The sequence below is a fragment of the Alligator sinensis genome, unplaced genomic scaffold, assembly GCF_000455745.1.
Source record: "Alligator sinensis unplaced genomic scaffold, ASM45574v1 scaffold1215_1, whole genome shotgun sequence".
NCBI lineage: Eukaryota > Metazoa > Chordata > Crocodylia > Alligatoridae > Alligator > Alligator sinensis.
In genome coordinates this window covers 53,328-68,030 of record NW_005843229.1, presented here as the reverse complement: position 1 = coordinate 68,030, position 14,703 = coordinate 53,328, and the positions used below count along the sequence as shown (strand labels likewise).

Below are 14,703 nucleotides of genomic sequence, written 5' to 3'. Positions count from 1 at the left end.
CCAGTGGAAAGGAGCGGGTGAGTTCAAGGTCTTTTGGTTTTTTTTTCTCTTAAAAGACCAGAGCTGGGGCAGGCGGGGCAGCCATGGGGGTGGGGACTGGGGCAGCAGGGGGGGTCAGGGGGCTCGTGCAGAGCCCGCCATGTAGTGTGGGGCAGTGGGGGGCAGTGGAGATTGCCCCCCAGCCTGGCAGTACTTGGTGAGTTGAAGCTTTTTTTTTTTTTAAGAGCCAGGAGCTGGGGTGGGTGGAGCAGCTATTGCTGGGGATGACAGAGTGGGTGACAGATGGGTCTGTATGATTCGGAGATTGGGCACAAGCCGAATCTTCAAATCGGCTTAATCCAAATCAATTCAGGATATTGATTCGAATCACTGAATCGAATCACTGTCCCCCAAATCAGCTGAATCTGAAGTAAACACTAGCCACTTTACAGAGGCCTACTGTATATGTGGTCTGAGGTCAAAGTGTGCTTTCTACTTGCAGCTTAATAAACAAAGAGATTCAAATTTTCAGCCCAGACCTTATTTTCTCTAGTTGTGGTTGTTCTTAGAGTCTTCCCTGAGAATGGTTCAGCCCCGATTCTCTGTCTCTAGAAACTTACTTCCACTTCTCTTCTGTTTATTGTGGAGTTTACTGGCACCTGCAAAAGTGCCTTTTATATTCCTCCTGGTACAGTAACAAACAAGTTGCCATGGCTTATTTCCAGTTACAGTAAAAACTTTTATCTTTCTGGAAAATAATTAATTCAGACATTTTAGAAAGTCAGGACTTACAAATCTTAATAGTTATCCAAGATGGTAGACTTTGTTTTCTTTATAGTTAGTTATATATCAACAGGGTCCTGCCTGCAATGGAGGGAACATTAATACTTCTCAATGTTAAAGTATATTAAGAAGTTAAATGTTTAAACAGAGTTGTTGTGGTACTAACAATGTTCTGTTAAAATAGTTTAGAGGGAGGGACAGGTGTACATTTGAGTGGTATGGTATTAAGAACGGATGCTGTTTTTCAGAGTATTTTCTATAGGACAAACTTGTGCAGCAGAGTGTGTTATTCATGTATGGAGTTGTAGTGATTAACTTCATGACAGTAGAGGTACCATTGTCATACTGAATCCACAGCCTTGAGAAGGTGTTGTGGAGCTGCATTGCCAAGGGATGAATATCATGAAAACTGTGTCTTGACTAACACAGCCTGTCCAGAGCTATTCTGTGTACATACAATACTTAAGTTGAAGCTCACTGCTTTCCTTGCTATACTGATACCACTCTGTGGGCAAGTGCAAAGTGAGAAGCATCCCTGTGATTCTGACTCTTCTCTGCCCTTTTTCACTTACAGAAAGCAGAAATTTATGAGAGAGCAGAGAACACGCAGACTTCTTTTGTAGAAAATCATTGCTTAGCTAGGCAAGAGGTATGGGAAAGGGGAAAGATGGTTTCCTTCTCTGCACACAGCTGACAAGGGCCCCCATCATTTGGCTCTGAGAGCAGAATTTGTTTGCATCTTCAAGCAGAGCAGGCTGCATGTTGCCAAGATCCAAGATTGGATGACAGCAGTCATTTGGGAGCATGACTTTCCACAGTGGAGAAGGAAAAGGCAGCTGTTGAAAGTGGAGTGCAGCAGGAAGATAGAGTTTCTGGTTTATACTGAGCTACTGGCCGTCAGGTCCATCAGTCCCTAGACCGAATTTATGGACTCCTGAAAGAGATTATTCTGTTTTATTTAAAAACAATTAGGTGGGAAGTACATACAGGGAACATCATATTAACATTGAAGGAACAGAGTATGGAGAAAAGCAAGACAATATTTAATTGGCAGATTGTTTCCGTCTCATCATGCTCCAAATGTAAAACCCTCAGAACCTTTTAAAGTCACTTACAGAGGAAATCACAGCTCATATGCACACAAATTCAAGGTTGTAATGACTATAAACAGACAGAATAAGCCATTTCCTGGAACAGGCCTTGAACTCAGCGGGCACAACTACACGAGACGCTACTGTGCAGTGATTATGACAGGTTTATTTAGTACTTGTATAATCAAGTTCTAAATAAATGTGCATAGGCAGACAAGGTTCTTTGGGTGAATCTGATATGTTTTATTAGACCAACTTAAATAGTTGGAAAACACTTACTAAGCTTTCAGGTTCAAAAACCCTTTGTCAGGCTAAGGAAGTTTCTGAAGTTGGTGTGTGCTCTTCCTGGATGGAATGAAAAGTAAAGAAGCTAGAGGCTGGTCTGGTATGCATACAAGACAGGTAGTCAGTGAAAATGTAGATTGAGGAGTCAATGGGTGAGAGACCGGGTGGGGGCGGGGAGAGAGAGAGAAGGGGGATGAATAGTGGAGAGATACCTGGGGAGTCCGATGTCAGGCAGGTTATAATGTGTCATAAATCCAATGTCTGTATTTATATAGACATTTATAAAAGGCTGTCACCCAACAAGGACACTCCTCCAGAGAGAGAGAGTGTATGTTTGAAAGAGCCACCCGGATAACACATGAAGAACTGCTGCAGTACAGAAGAAAACCCCCCACAAATCGCACACCGCTGGTTATGACATATCACCCCTCCCTCCAATCCATACAGAAAATCCTCAAACAATTGCAAGCCATACTAGAAAGAGACCCTATTCTTAAAAAGATCTTCCCAGAGCCACCCATCCTAGCCTTCAAACAAGCACCGAACCTCACTAACCTCATCACCAGAAGCAAACTTCCTCAAGCCCAGAACACACCTAAAGGATCCAGACCATGCCATGACAAGAAATGTAAAACTTGCCAACACATCTCTACCACTCCCACAATTACTACACCCCACAAAAGAGTCATCAGCATTCCTAGATCTTACAGCTGCACCTCCAGAAATGTAATATATCTCATCCAATGCACCAAATGCCCTGATGGAAAATATGTAGGAGAGACCAAACAACAACTGTGCACCAGAATGAATGCACACCGGAAATCTATCAAAGACAGGAATACCCAATTACCTGTGGGGGCACATCTCTTTCCAATCTCTGAGTCCTGATCCTCAAAGGAAACTTACAAAACACTTCCCAGAGACGAGCCTATGAACTCCACTTCATCAACCTCCTGGATACTAAAAATCATGGACAAAATATAGACATTGGATTTATGACACATTATAACCATTATTACGTTTTGGCCACTTACATTGAGAGAAGTGGATAGGATGCTGCCATGAGATTAAGAGGACCCTAGGCTTCATTCCTGGTTCTGCCATAGTCTTTCTGGATTTCCATAATGTACCCTGTGCCTCAGTTCCACATTAGAATGGAAATAGCATTTCACCAAGTGTCTTTGAAGCAGAGAAGATGAAACCATTAGGGATGGTGAGTCACTGTAGATGCTAGGGGGATGAGAGAGAGAAAGCACCCACACACACGTATACAAGCAAGATTGCAACTGTTTCAACAATCTTTCTCCTGTTGCTCAGCTTTATTTGGGAAGGACAGATGTATTTTCCAATAAGCACACATTTTTCAATTTTTTTTTATATATATTCCCATACATATCTGAGGCTGCTTACAGACATTTAAAAACAAAACAAAAAAGCATGCTTTACTGGAAGAAGCAGCACATTAATTTGACCCAGTTTCACAGCGTCTGTATAGATCAAGCACTTCAGCAGGGCTTTTTGGTGCTTTTATTTAAAGCTGATTTAATCATCTATTAGATAAAAGCACTAAGAAAGCCCCATTAAAACACCAGCTCTATACAGAAGTTGGGTGAACCCTGTCAACTGGTGCCTTTTCTGACTGTGTGCTAGGCTCAGTGTGGGAATGCACCTCATTTAAAGTAGAACACTGTTTTTGGGCAGGGAGGGAGCTGTTTAATGTCTGCAAGCAGCCTAAATGTCTTGACATTATCAGTATTTGTTATAAAAGTTGTTTCATTTGCAGACATTAAATAGCTGGTCAAGGCGGACTCCTTCCTCTGCTGCTACTCTAGTTGTGAAATTCAGCTAAAATTCACTTTTTTTTTTTTTTTTTTTGTAGTGTTTAGCACTAAAAAGAATAAAAGAAAAGAAATGGAAAATATCACTAATTTCTGCGAGCTATTATTTCAAGGACATCTTTCCCTTTTGGAAGCTAAGTACTTTCCATGCCTCTAATTCCCATAAAGGGAGAGTAGGGGATAGCTATGATAGGAAAGTCGATAACTTGCTAGGCGTTGATGAGACTGTGTTTCTGGGTGGGTGGCTAGGAGAGGACAGAGAGCATCTGCTCTTCATGTTTAACTAGGCTCAGGGTTGAATCCTCTGGAATTTTCTAATCCCTGTGCTCCTTCCAGGAAGTTGTCACTCCCACACCACTGAAGGGATGATGTGGAGGAAATATGCATGGCAGAACCTTGAAGACTTCACTGAGTCAAATTTCCTCCCAGTAAAGCATCCCATTGTTTGTATCTTTGTTCTGTCCTTGCTCAGTTTCCTATCTGTAGCAGCCACACCTCTGCTTTATAGCACCAGCACTGCTGACTGTCAATTCTTCTGAGTACAAAGTTTATAGAATAAGGAATTTGACCTCCCTGCATGAAGGAAGGCGCAGACATTCCAGCACTGGCACTGGCTAGAATATGTATTAAAATAGTACAGGGGAGTGTCTGTCTTTTACACTTTTGAAATGCACTGGATTTCTGATCCTTATTATGTGCTTGTGTTCTATTTGGGTAAATGCTGCACAGAAACATACAGGCAAAGGTATCACCTTTGTATTTAAGAGAGAAAAAGACACAAGTTAAATTCAGTGGAAGAGAAATGACAGGAAGATCATACAGGTCACCATCATTGGTAAGAGTCATTATAAACCTTTTGGCTAGTCTGTAAGTCTGCTCACAACTGGATGCTCAGAAGTTAGGAATGATTTAGGGTTTCCTAGGTCATTCCATGAGGCTAATGGAAGAGAAGCAGACTACATCAAAGATATGGAGGCTTTCTTTGTCTAAGGGAACAGAGTTAACTATTTGACCACCTTTCTCATTCTTTCTACCTTTTTCCCTGCTACTTTTTCCCTTTTATTTTTTGCATTTTAGATTTTGTGCTTATGCTATACTGTAGAATGGAATAATATGGTAGAAATATTGAGTTGACTTAAGGGCCAAACATTCAACATACAGCTTCTGCCCTTATATATGAAAGCCTTCATATGCAATTGATTGTATGTCTAATATAGATAGTGAGTACAATGGCTGTTTGGATATGTAAGATGTTGTCCCTCATTCTGGATGGCGTGTGTAAAAATGTTTGTCTGAATCAGGATAACTAGCTTGCACATCCTCTCTTAAGTCTGCAAAGGAAGTGGGGACAGGGAGATGGGAGGTGGTCTGTTTGTGTGCAGAAAGCTGTCTGGAGACAGATGCATCATGGTAAGAGGTGAAAGAGTGCTGGGATAATAACACTGCCAGAAGACGTTTGCTTATTTGATTTCTTCCAGTCACCAGTCTTTTATTCAAGTCTGTTTAATTTAAATTTGTGATACCTTTAGGAAAAAAATTTTGTCAGGAAGAATGAAACTGAGAACCCACTGGCTGATTCCTCCCCACCCGATGGTCTTATTTCATCAGCTGCATGCACAGAGGGATGAGGTACGCTGAATCTTTCTCCAGTGTAGACTGAGCTGTACTACTGTCTGATTTGTTGCAACAAGTTGTTTTAGTTTTGTGTGCATGCATGTGTGCACACACATGGAGCAGCCTGGTAGGTTGTATTTGCAATACATCTGTCTACTTATGCTCAAAAAGAGCTTTCTCTTGATTTTCTGTAACAGGAAATGCATGCAAGTGGAGTTTTATTTGAAACATTGCATACAACTACATAAAAAAAAAAACAACAACAAAAAAAAAACCATATCACACAGCCATTGGCATGTGGCACACTTATTGGTGGTTAATATGGCCCTGATAACAGAAGGTACTTACATGTATTTCTAATGTTAAGCATATCAGTAAGACTTGAGCTCATGTTCACAATTAGAGCCTATGTTCAGAACTGATACATTTTTAATATAAAAACACAGGCTTTCCTGGCAAACATTTGCTTCATAAGAAGAGACATTTTGTATAGCTCTGTAAAAATGACATTAATTATAAAATATGTGTTTAGAATCAGCAAGCAGACAGATCTGTGTCTATTACTCCATTACCTGTACCTTCCTGACACATTAAAAATTAAAATCTCAGCTCTGCCAGCCATTGTCTACCACTTCCTGTTCCATTGCATATGCTTAAAACAAGTCTCTGGGTTTATGTAGCAACCCAAACTTAATTGCAAGTTAGATGCCTAAATAAATGAAATGCAATAGCTGCAGCTCCCTGAGGTTATCTAGAGAATCCCAACCCTTAAGGAAGGAAGGAAAAAAACAGTTTGAAGTGGATTCATGCTAGAAGCCCTAGACATATATTATAACAACATATTAAAAGCAAACAGTTGTAATCAATTTTTCCTGCAGTGAGCGTAAGTTTATACTATATGTGCAGCCTTGCCTTCTCTTAGCACCTCAGATCATGTCCAGACATAAGTTACCCTGGTTTAACTGAAATATATTTAAAAGCTAATATATCTAAAGTGGTACAAAAATCTATTATGAAATGGTCTTACTTGGATACAACCCAGATTTAAATAATTTAGTCAATTTCATGTTAAATTGAGCTACCTGGATATGACAAGTCTCTAGCACAGGGATAACACTTTGTCTTGTATTTTCTCCAGTGTTTTGTTTAATTTTTAGTGGACAGCTGGTAGCGAATGTGTGCGCACACAGGAGTATATATGCTTAGATCCATTGATACCTCAATGATCCATCAGTTAAATAAGCTCACTGTCTTAAAAAAAAGCATGCATTCATATATTTTATGATTTGGAAGCTATCAGTCCTGAAAAATCATGTTAGTTTCCCCTAAACTGTTATTAATTTAAATTTGAAATGTGATTATTTTGTGTTATCTTCAAATGTATTTGAATGCAGCTTGTAATGCTATGATAGGTGGGAAGAGATTGGTTATCACTTCGCCACCAACAATTTTGACAGGCTGCTAAACCACAGTCAGTCTCCTCTTTCACTTCAACTTTCTTGACTTCAGCCATTTTGCCAAAGCAAATATTGCCAGTCAACACTGAGACTGAGGATACTCTTTTATTTTGAGGCTAATAGCTTAAAAACTTAAGTTAGATTAATTTGTTGAGTCATTAACCCAATTTATTATATATACAGTTTATTTTATATTTGGATTAGTTATTCTGGAGAATTTACTGTGTGCATCTAAATGGCAGCCTTCTAGCCATGATAGTGGTATTTTTGCACTTAAGCACATGTAGCAATTTCCCTTGCAGTATGGATGCTTAAACATGCATGTATAAACTGAGCCTGTTCAGTAAATTACACTGTGGCTCGGCAGCTACACAGCTTTGTAGTATGCCCATGCCTGCACCTAAGTCCCAAAAATGAAGCCAGCCAGAAATTCACAACTAACAGAGAGATGAGAAATAGGGAGGACCTCTCAGGTTTTAGCCCTAATAGCTGAGTGCTGCCTTAGGGCAACTTCCCAGGAAGCCAGACCAGGTTGTTGGCCTCCCTTACCCAGAGGGGTTTGAACCGGTGTGTCTCCAGCACAATGTTCCAACCACCATGTCAGCTTAGAGCATGTGTCGATGAAACAGGGGCCCTAAATTAAAGCGGTGGATTTTAAAAAACACCACTTCAATTTAGGGCTGATTAAACCCCCATGTTGTGCAAACATCCTGCTGACTTACCTGGCTTTCCAGCGGGGAGGGAAGGGCAAGCTGCCAGCGGACAGAGCAGTCCCTGGGCTGCAGGGGGTAGCTGGTGCTTCCCTCCACAGCAGGTGTGCCCCCCCCAGCAGCACCCACCCAGAGGCACCTGGCTTGCATAGTCCCGGGGGACACTGCAGCTGTGGAGGGAAGCACCAGTCCCACCTGCAGAGCAGGCAGGCAGGCAGGTTCCAGGGGAGAAAGAAGAAGAGGGGAAAAAAAAAAAAAAGATCAGACTCTCTGCTTTTCTTGGGCAGAGCTGCTTTCCTGGACTGCTGTCAGGCTGGCTGCCTGCAGGGTTTCCTTGCTAAACTAAAACTCCTCAAAGGATTTTTAGTTTGAGCCCCAAGTCATTTAAGGCACATTATGCTGCCAAATTTCCTACAGCGACTGGAATTAATGAGCGATATGCCGCCGAGGCGTGCAAACACTGAAACCATTAAAGCAGTGCAAAAGCATTTAGCCCACTTTAAAGTGTTGTGTAAACATGCCTCTTGTTTTGTCTACACATGGCCTTAGTGCTCTCTCCAGCTCACGTTTTGAAACTACCCCCAAGTGCCAAGAGAGGGAGATAGGTGTGGCTAGGAAAAAGAGAACAAGATAGAGAGTGTGTACCTCAGCAAGATCAATGCTCATTTTTACCCTGGAGCCTTGTTTCCAATGAGGCAGTAACTTCCTTATCCTATTCTATCTGTTTTATCTAATAACTATTAAAATTGAGGGGCAATGGCTCAGCTTGAAAAGGAGTGATTGGAGAGGAGTCTGGAAATGCCTGATCTGTGCTGTAGTGGTTAGAGTGCTGTGCTGGGAAACTGGATGGATCCACAGTTCAAAATCTCTCTTGACAAGGGGGGTACACCAGCCACTCATCACTTGATGGGAGGATCCTTGTTGTGGGAGGATCCTTTTTGTGTCTTACTGTATTTCCCTTGCACTATCCCTTTAAGGCCAAAGCCTTTGTTTTCAGCACTGCAGGGTTCTATTTATTTTGTGGCAGTTTTGCAGCACTGGGGACTCCGTTTTCCCTGCCACCAGGAGCCAGGGCACATATTTTTGGTTCCTCTCACTCACCAGGACTGTGCTGGGTCAAGGTCAGGGACAGAGCAAGTATAAGTCTTGCATACATACTAGGGCAACTGTTAAGATCCACCCTGGATATGATTCCATAGAGTTATATTAATAAATGCTTGTTAGTTCAACACAGGAGTGTCCAAAGTGTTGTTGCTGAACTCACAACATATCATCTGTCAACGAGGACAGGATTGCTGGCTAAAAACACCCCTAGATGGTGAGGACAGCATTCTGAGACCAGGCTGTGTTTTTGTGAGGGAAGGTTGGGGGTTTTTTGTCTTGTTTGTTTTGTTTTGTTTTTCTCTCTATTATGGATGATGTTAGTTAAGATGGCTATATTGGGTCACATAGCAGAATCTGATGTGAGCCAGCTGGCTTCTTAGGACTCTTATGCTGAAACACTATCCTATTACTTGGAAGCCAACAAAGTGGGAAACCCAGAACAAAAGCATGCGATCCTCCTGACAGTCTGTGGTGCCAAAACATTTGCCATTGTTTGTTCCCTCACACCACCTGCCTTACCAAACACTAAGTCTTATGCTGAACTAAGTACTCTGCTAAAGACATATTTTTGCTCAAGGCCATCTGTTACCCTGCAGAGATTTCATTTTTTTTAAATAGGACCAAAAGGCCAATGAAGGCATAACAAATTACCTGGCTGAGCTCTGTCACCTTGCAGAATTTTGTGAGTTCGGTGATCTCCTGGGTGGCCTGCTTCATGACTGTCTTATCTGTGGGGTTCAAGATGAAACAATCCAATGTCACCTGCTCTTTAACCAAATTTGACTTTGGCTACTGCACAAGAAAAAGCCTTGGCAGCTGAAGCAGCATCCTGTAACATGAGAGAAATTCGCTAAGTGTCCTTCAGCAACGTTCACATACTCCAAAAAGGTCAAGAATGAGATCATCACCAGAAGATTCAGCAGATTATACCCTCACCAACAGCACCACGTAAGCCAATTAATCTACAGACATGTTTGAGTTGTGGTGGCCAACATAGACGAAGGGAGGGCAGGTTTAGGAATGCAGAATGTCATGCCTGCAAGAAGAAAGGCCACATAGAGAGGATTTGCCACTCAAAGGCCAATTATGGGAGACAAAAAGACTGGCAAATGTATTCATTCCTAAACCACTCAGAGGTTAGAGTCCTCCCCACAAGGTGAGGTACAAAAACTATATTTGTTTAAAAATGTTGGTGTTGTTGGACTTCAAGGTTCTGAGATGATTGCAACTGTAGTAATAAATGGACAGAAGTGCAAAGTGGAAGTGGACTCTGGTTCAGGAATATCCATCATAGATGAAAACGCCTTCTTCCAGTTGTTTCAGCACCCTCTCCCCAAGTTATTGAAACCTGAGTGTCGCCTGCATGATTACAATAGAGAGATTGTGGAAACTTTGGGCAGCTGCAGTGTAGATGTCCAGTATGAATCTGTTAGACAGCATCTACCCCTCATTGTCACTAAGGGTTTCCGCAAAAGCCTTCTGGGAAGAAATTGGTTCTCACTAGGGGTGTGCAAAGTGGGCTGTATTTGATTTGGATTCAGATTCAGCCTGATTCAGGGTGTTACACAAATTGCCAATTGCTCAAATCATGAGCGAGACTTTATAAAGGGGGATAAGGCAAGGTGCTGCATTTATTGATTACATATGCTAGACACAGAGGTTCGGGCACACCCTTCATACAAACACACATAAATCATCATACACATCATTACACACAGGTATACACATACACAAAACAACCATTTTATCCACACATACACCAGATATAGTTACTAGCAATAGTTGCTCAATATCAGCCCAGGGTGGCCAACCCAGACTTATTGAGTAGATGATGATAATTTGAAGATAGCAGATTTAAAGATAACAGCTGGAGCAGGGTGAACAGATGCATCTGTGCCCCGATGAAACAGCAGTAAAGAAAGAGATTCACCCAACTTGGCATTTTCAAAGTGTTCTTTTATAAGGATTGGCATCCTTTGTTTCAGTGCTTTGGGGTTTTTCCATACCCAGCTTCTGTTTTTGCGGTTGCTCTACTTCTGTCTTCAGCTTATTTTAGCTTTGCAGTATTTTTGCTGCCTGTCTGGCAGGATGGGTGCATTTCTTCTCCTTGTTATCTTCTTTGTACCCTCGAGCTTCAAAGGGATTCTTCAGCCATTTGTTAGTTAGTTACTGACTGGTAACTTACATTTGGCACCTTGTTGCTTACATAAACAGTTAAATCATCTTCTCCCATCTTTATGCCATTGTCTCACCATTCACCCTTTTACACACACTCATACATAAAGGCAATGCAGAGTTCATTCCCTTACGTCAAGCAGAAGGATACAAAATGGAGTTTTCAAGTTGCTTACAGGACAAGAATAACATGGTTATATTTTACTATTATTACACTATGTTAACATCAGCTACATTAGTTCAGTTCATGCTACAAGGGGACATTAATTCAATTAATTGATTTGAATCACTGTCCCAGGGGGGGGGGGGGGGGGGAATGCTCGAGCATCTCAAAGTTTATGAACTGCCTGGTACCTTGTGGTATGTAGAAAAAACATTTAAAGCAGTGCCTATGTCCGAATCATCGAATCTCTCTGGATCGATTCATAGGGTTCCAATTCTATTCAGAGAAATTAAAGGGTCTCCTGATTCAATTCAGATTCAGAGATTCAGCTGCCTAATCGGGCTGAATCTCCACTGAATTGAATCAGCGACTGAAGCTTCGCAAAGCCCTAGTTCTCGTCATTGGGAATCAGTATTCAAGGCGTACACAGTCTCCGCACAGAAGGTCTGGAAAAGCTTGCAAGGGAGTTTCCCCAGGTATTCTCTAAGGAATTAGGAACTTGCTCAAGTCCACCTGCCATGTTCCAAATGGATCCTGCGATAGCCCCTATCTGCATGAAGGCTCAGAATATACCTTTTGCCCTTTTCGCCAAAAATTGAGGCAATTGATAGTGGACGACAAGGCTTCTCAGGCCCAAACAATAATTACACATTGGAGAGCATTCCATGTCAAGTTCCTCTAGTTTGGAATTTCTGTGGCACCAGGAATTTTCCAGTGTTTCATGGAGAAAATGCTAGCAGGAATTCCTGGGGTTGCTCCATACGTTGATGTGTTGATCATGGGCCTGTCTCAAGAGAAACTCACTGAGAGACTCAGAAGTTTTATAGAGAGTCGATATAGCAGGTATCAGAGAAAAATGAGAGAAATGTCAATTGGGAGTTTCCAGTATCAATTTTATGGGATATCAGTTTGATGCTTCTGGCATTCACCCAGTTGAAGATGAGACAAAAGCAATACATGATGCCCCTATACCAAAATGCAGACAAGATCTTCAGCCATTCCTAGGACTTCTCAATTTTTGTCACATCTTGAAAGACAAAGCCACCATAGCAGAGCCCTTTCATCATTTATTGAATAAAGGAGCTCAGTGGAAATGAACTTACCAGCACAAAGAGGGTTTCCAGGGCATCAAGAAGTTGCTGACATCAGACTCTGTCCTTGTTCACTATGATGAGCAGAAGCCACTGTCCATTACTTGTGATGCCTTGCCATTTGGTGTTGGTGTTGTCCTCAGTCACACACTGCCTGATGGCACAGATGCACCCGTTACTTTTTACTTAAGAACAATGACTTCAACCAAGAGGAACTATGCACAGATTGATAAAGAAGCATTGGCAATCATTGCAGAAGTAAAAAAAAAAATAAAAAATCACAATTATATTTATGACTGCAAATTTGAAATCTGAATGGACCACAAACCCCTTCTTGAAATTTTTACTGTGGACAAACCAACTCCTCGTATTCTGTCTCCCCCTATGCAAAGTTGGAGCATCGTGCTAAATGCATTTGACTATACACTCATACACAACCTGGAAAAATGACTGCAAATGCTGATGCACTGAGCCGCCTACCACTACAAATACCTTATTGTGCAACTCCTCCACCAGCAGAAGTCCTTATGCTGGAACCCATGCCAGAAGCCCTTCTGCAAGTTAATCAGTTAGCAAGGATGACTGCAAAAGACCCTATCCTTGCCTGTGTCCTCAACTGGGTATGGAGGGGATGGCCTGCAGACAAATCGGCTGAGAAATTCAGGCCATTTTCATCATGGCAACATGAGCTGCCTGCCCACAAGGGGTGTCTCTTGTGGGGAAATCGTGTCATAATCTGAGAAGCAGGGCACCAAAACATACTAACAACACTGCATGCAGCACACCCAGGCATTATGAGGATGAAAGCACTGGCTAGAAGTTATACATTGTGGCCAGGTATGGACAATGCCATAGAAAGTGTTGGAAGGGGACTGCAGTATTTGTCATGCAACCCGTTATCATTCACCAAAGGCACCAGTATTTTTCTGGGAAATGACAAAGGAACCCTGGTCACGCATCCACATTGATTTTGCTGGCCCTTTCCAAGGTAAGAACTTCTTAATTGTGGTTGACTCATATTCAAACTGGCTTGAAGTGATTATTGTCATAACCTCTACATCAACTGCCACTATAACAGCTCTCCATCAGCTGTTCATAACCCATGGTGTGCCCGAAAATATTGTTTCTGATAATGGCAGCACATTCACTTCAGCAGAGTTCCAAAACTTTACCAGCCTCAACCTCATTTGAACTGTTACCATTAGACCTCACAGGCCCCAGGCCAAAGGGCAAGCTGAGTGAATGGTGCAGACCACAAAAGATGCATTGAAAAGGATTGTTACAGGAGACTGGCCTACCAGACTGGCCAGAATTCTATTTGCTCAACATGTAATTTCTTGCCTACAACAGGGTCCAGCCCATCAGAGCTTCTTATGGGTCATCATCTCAAGGCATGCCTTGACTGTGTTAATCCAGACCTTGTGAGATGCATGCAGTTCAGGAAAGAAAAAAAGCTGGACTCTTCATTGGCATCTGGTACCTTATGTGTTTTTGTTTCCACAAGAGACTCTGTTTGCTCGGTACTATGGGACAGACCCACAGTGGGTTCAATCTCAAATAGTAAGCATCGCAGGACCCATATCATATACAGTCCAGACTGATGATGGACGAGTTTGGAGACTTCATGTGGACCAGCTGCGTGGACATTCTCCTACTAATAACTCTACACCTGAACAGTCTCCAGGCACCAGTCCACCACCAACAGATATGTAGTCACTGGGCAAGTGCCTACCTGTTTCCACCAGCTCAAACCCTTTTTCATACCATGAGAAGGAAGCATTGCTGTTGATTCTTGTGATAGGCTGACAGGATCATTTGCTGAACCCCTCACTGAGTCAGGCTCTACAGAAAGACCACAGCAGAAGTGGAGCCCTCCCAAATGGTTGGCTGACTATTCTGCGTAGGGGGAAGGTGTGTTATGTCTTATTGTATCTTCCTTGCACTGTCCCTTTAAGGCCAAAGACCTCATTTTCAGCACTGCAGGGTTTAGTTTGTTTTGTGGCAGTTTTGCAGCACTGGGCACTCCTTTTTCACTGCCACAAGGAGCTAGGGGATATATTCTTGGTTCCTCTCACTCGCCAGGACTGGGCTGGGTCAAGGTCAGGGACAGAGCAAGTATAAGTCTTGCATACATACTAGGGCAAGGGCAGGCAATTATTTTGGGCAGAGGGCTGCTTACCAAGTTGTGGCAAGCTGTCGAGGGCCACATGGGTAGACTCGCCCCTTGAAAGGTGCCCTGCCCCCTGGTCACCATCTTGGGACCAATGTCCCAATGTCTTGGGACCAACGTCCCAGGGCCAGCACTGGTGCGGCCCGGAGCAGGGAACAGGCTGGCAGGGGTATGTGGAGCTGGGCTGGGCTGTACCAGCAGGGAGAGGGGGGAGCTGGCCTGGTTCCACAGATCCTCTGCCAG

The 14,703-nt window shown here is 42.6% G+C and overlaps 1 protein-coding gene across 7 annotated transcripts in view; it reads left to right on the top strand.

Moving 5' to 3' along the window:
- The window catches only part of HRH1 (histamine receptor H1), a 114,142-nt gene that overhangs the window by 93,772 nt on the left and 5,667 nt on the right, over positions 1–14,703 (top strand). For 3 of the 7 annotated variants that reach the window (XM_025194511.1, XM_006038035.3, XM_006038033.3), the window contains exon 2: positions 5,506–5,605. The exons of 1 other annotated variant lie outside the window; for it this stretch is intronic. The gene's annotated coding sequence lies outside the window, so the exon portion shown is untranslated. Of the gene's footprint in view, positions 1–4,039; positions 4,812–5,505; positions 5,606–11,361; positions 14,202–14,703 lie in introns of those variants that run through there. 3 more of the 7 variants (XM_025194508.1, XM_006038036.3, XM_025194509.1) reach the window with 3 other exon arrangements.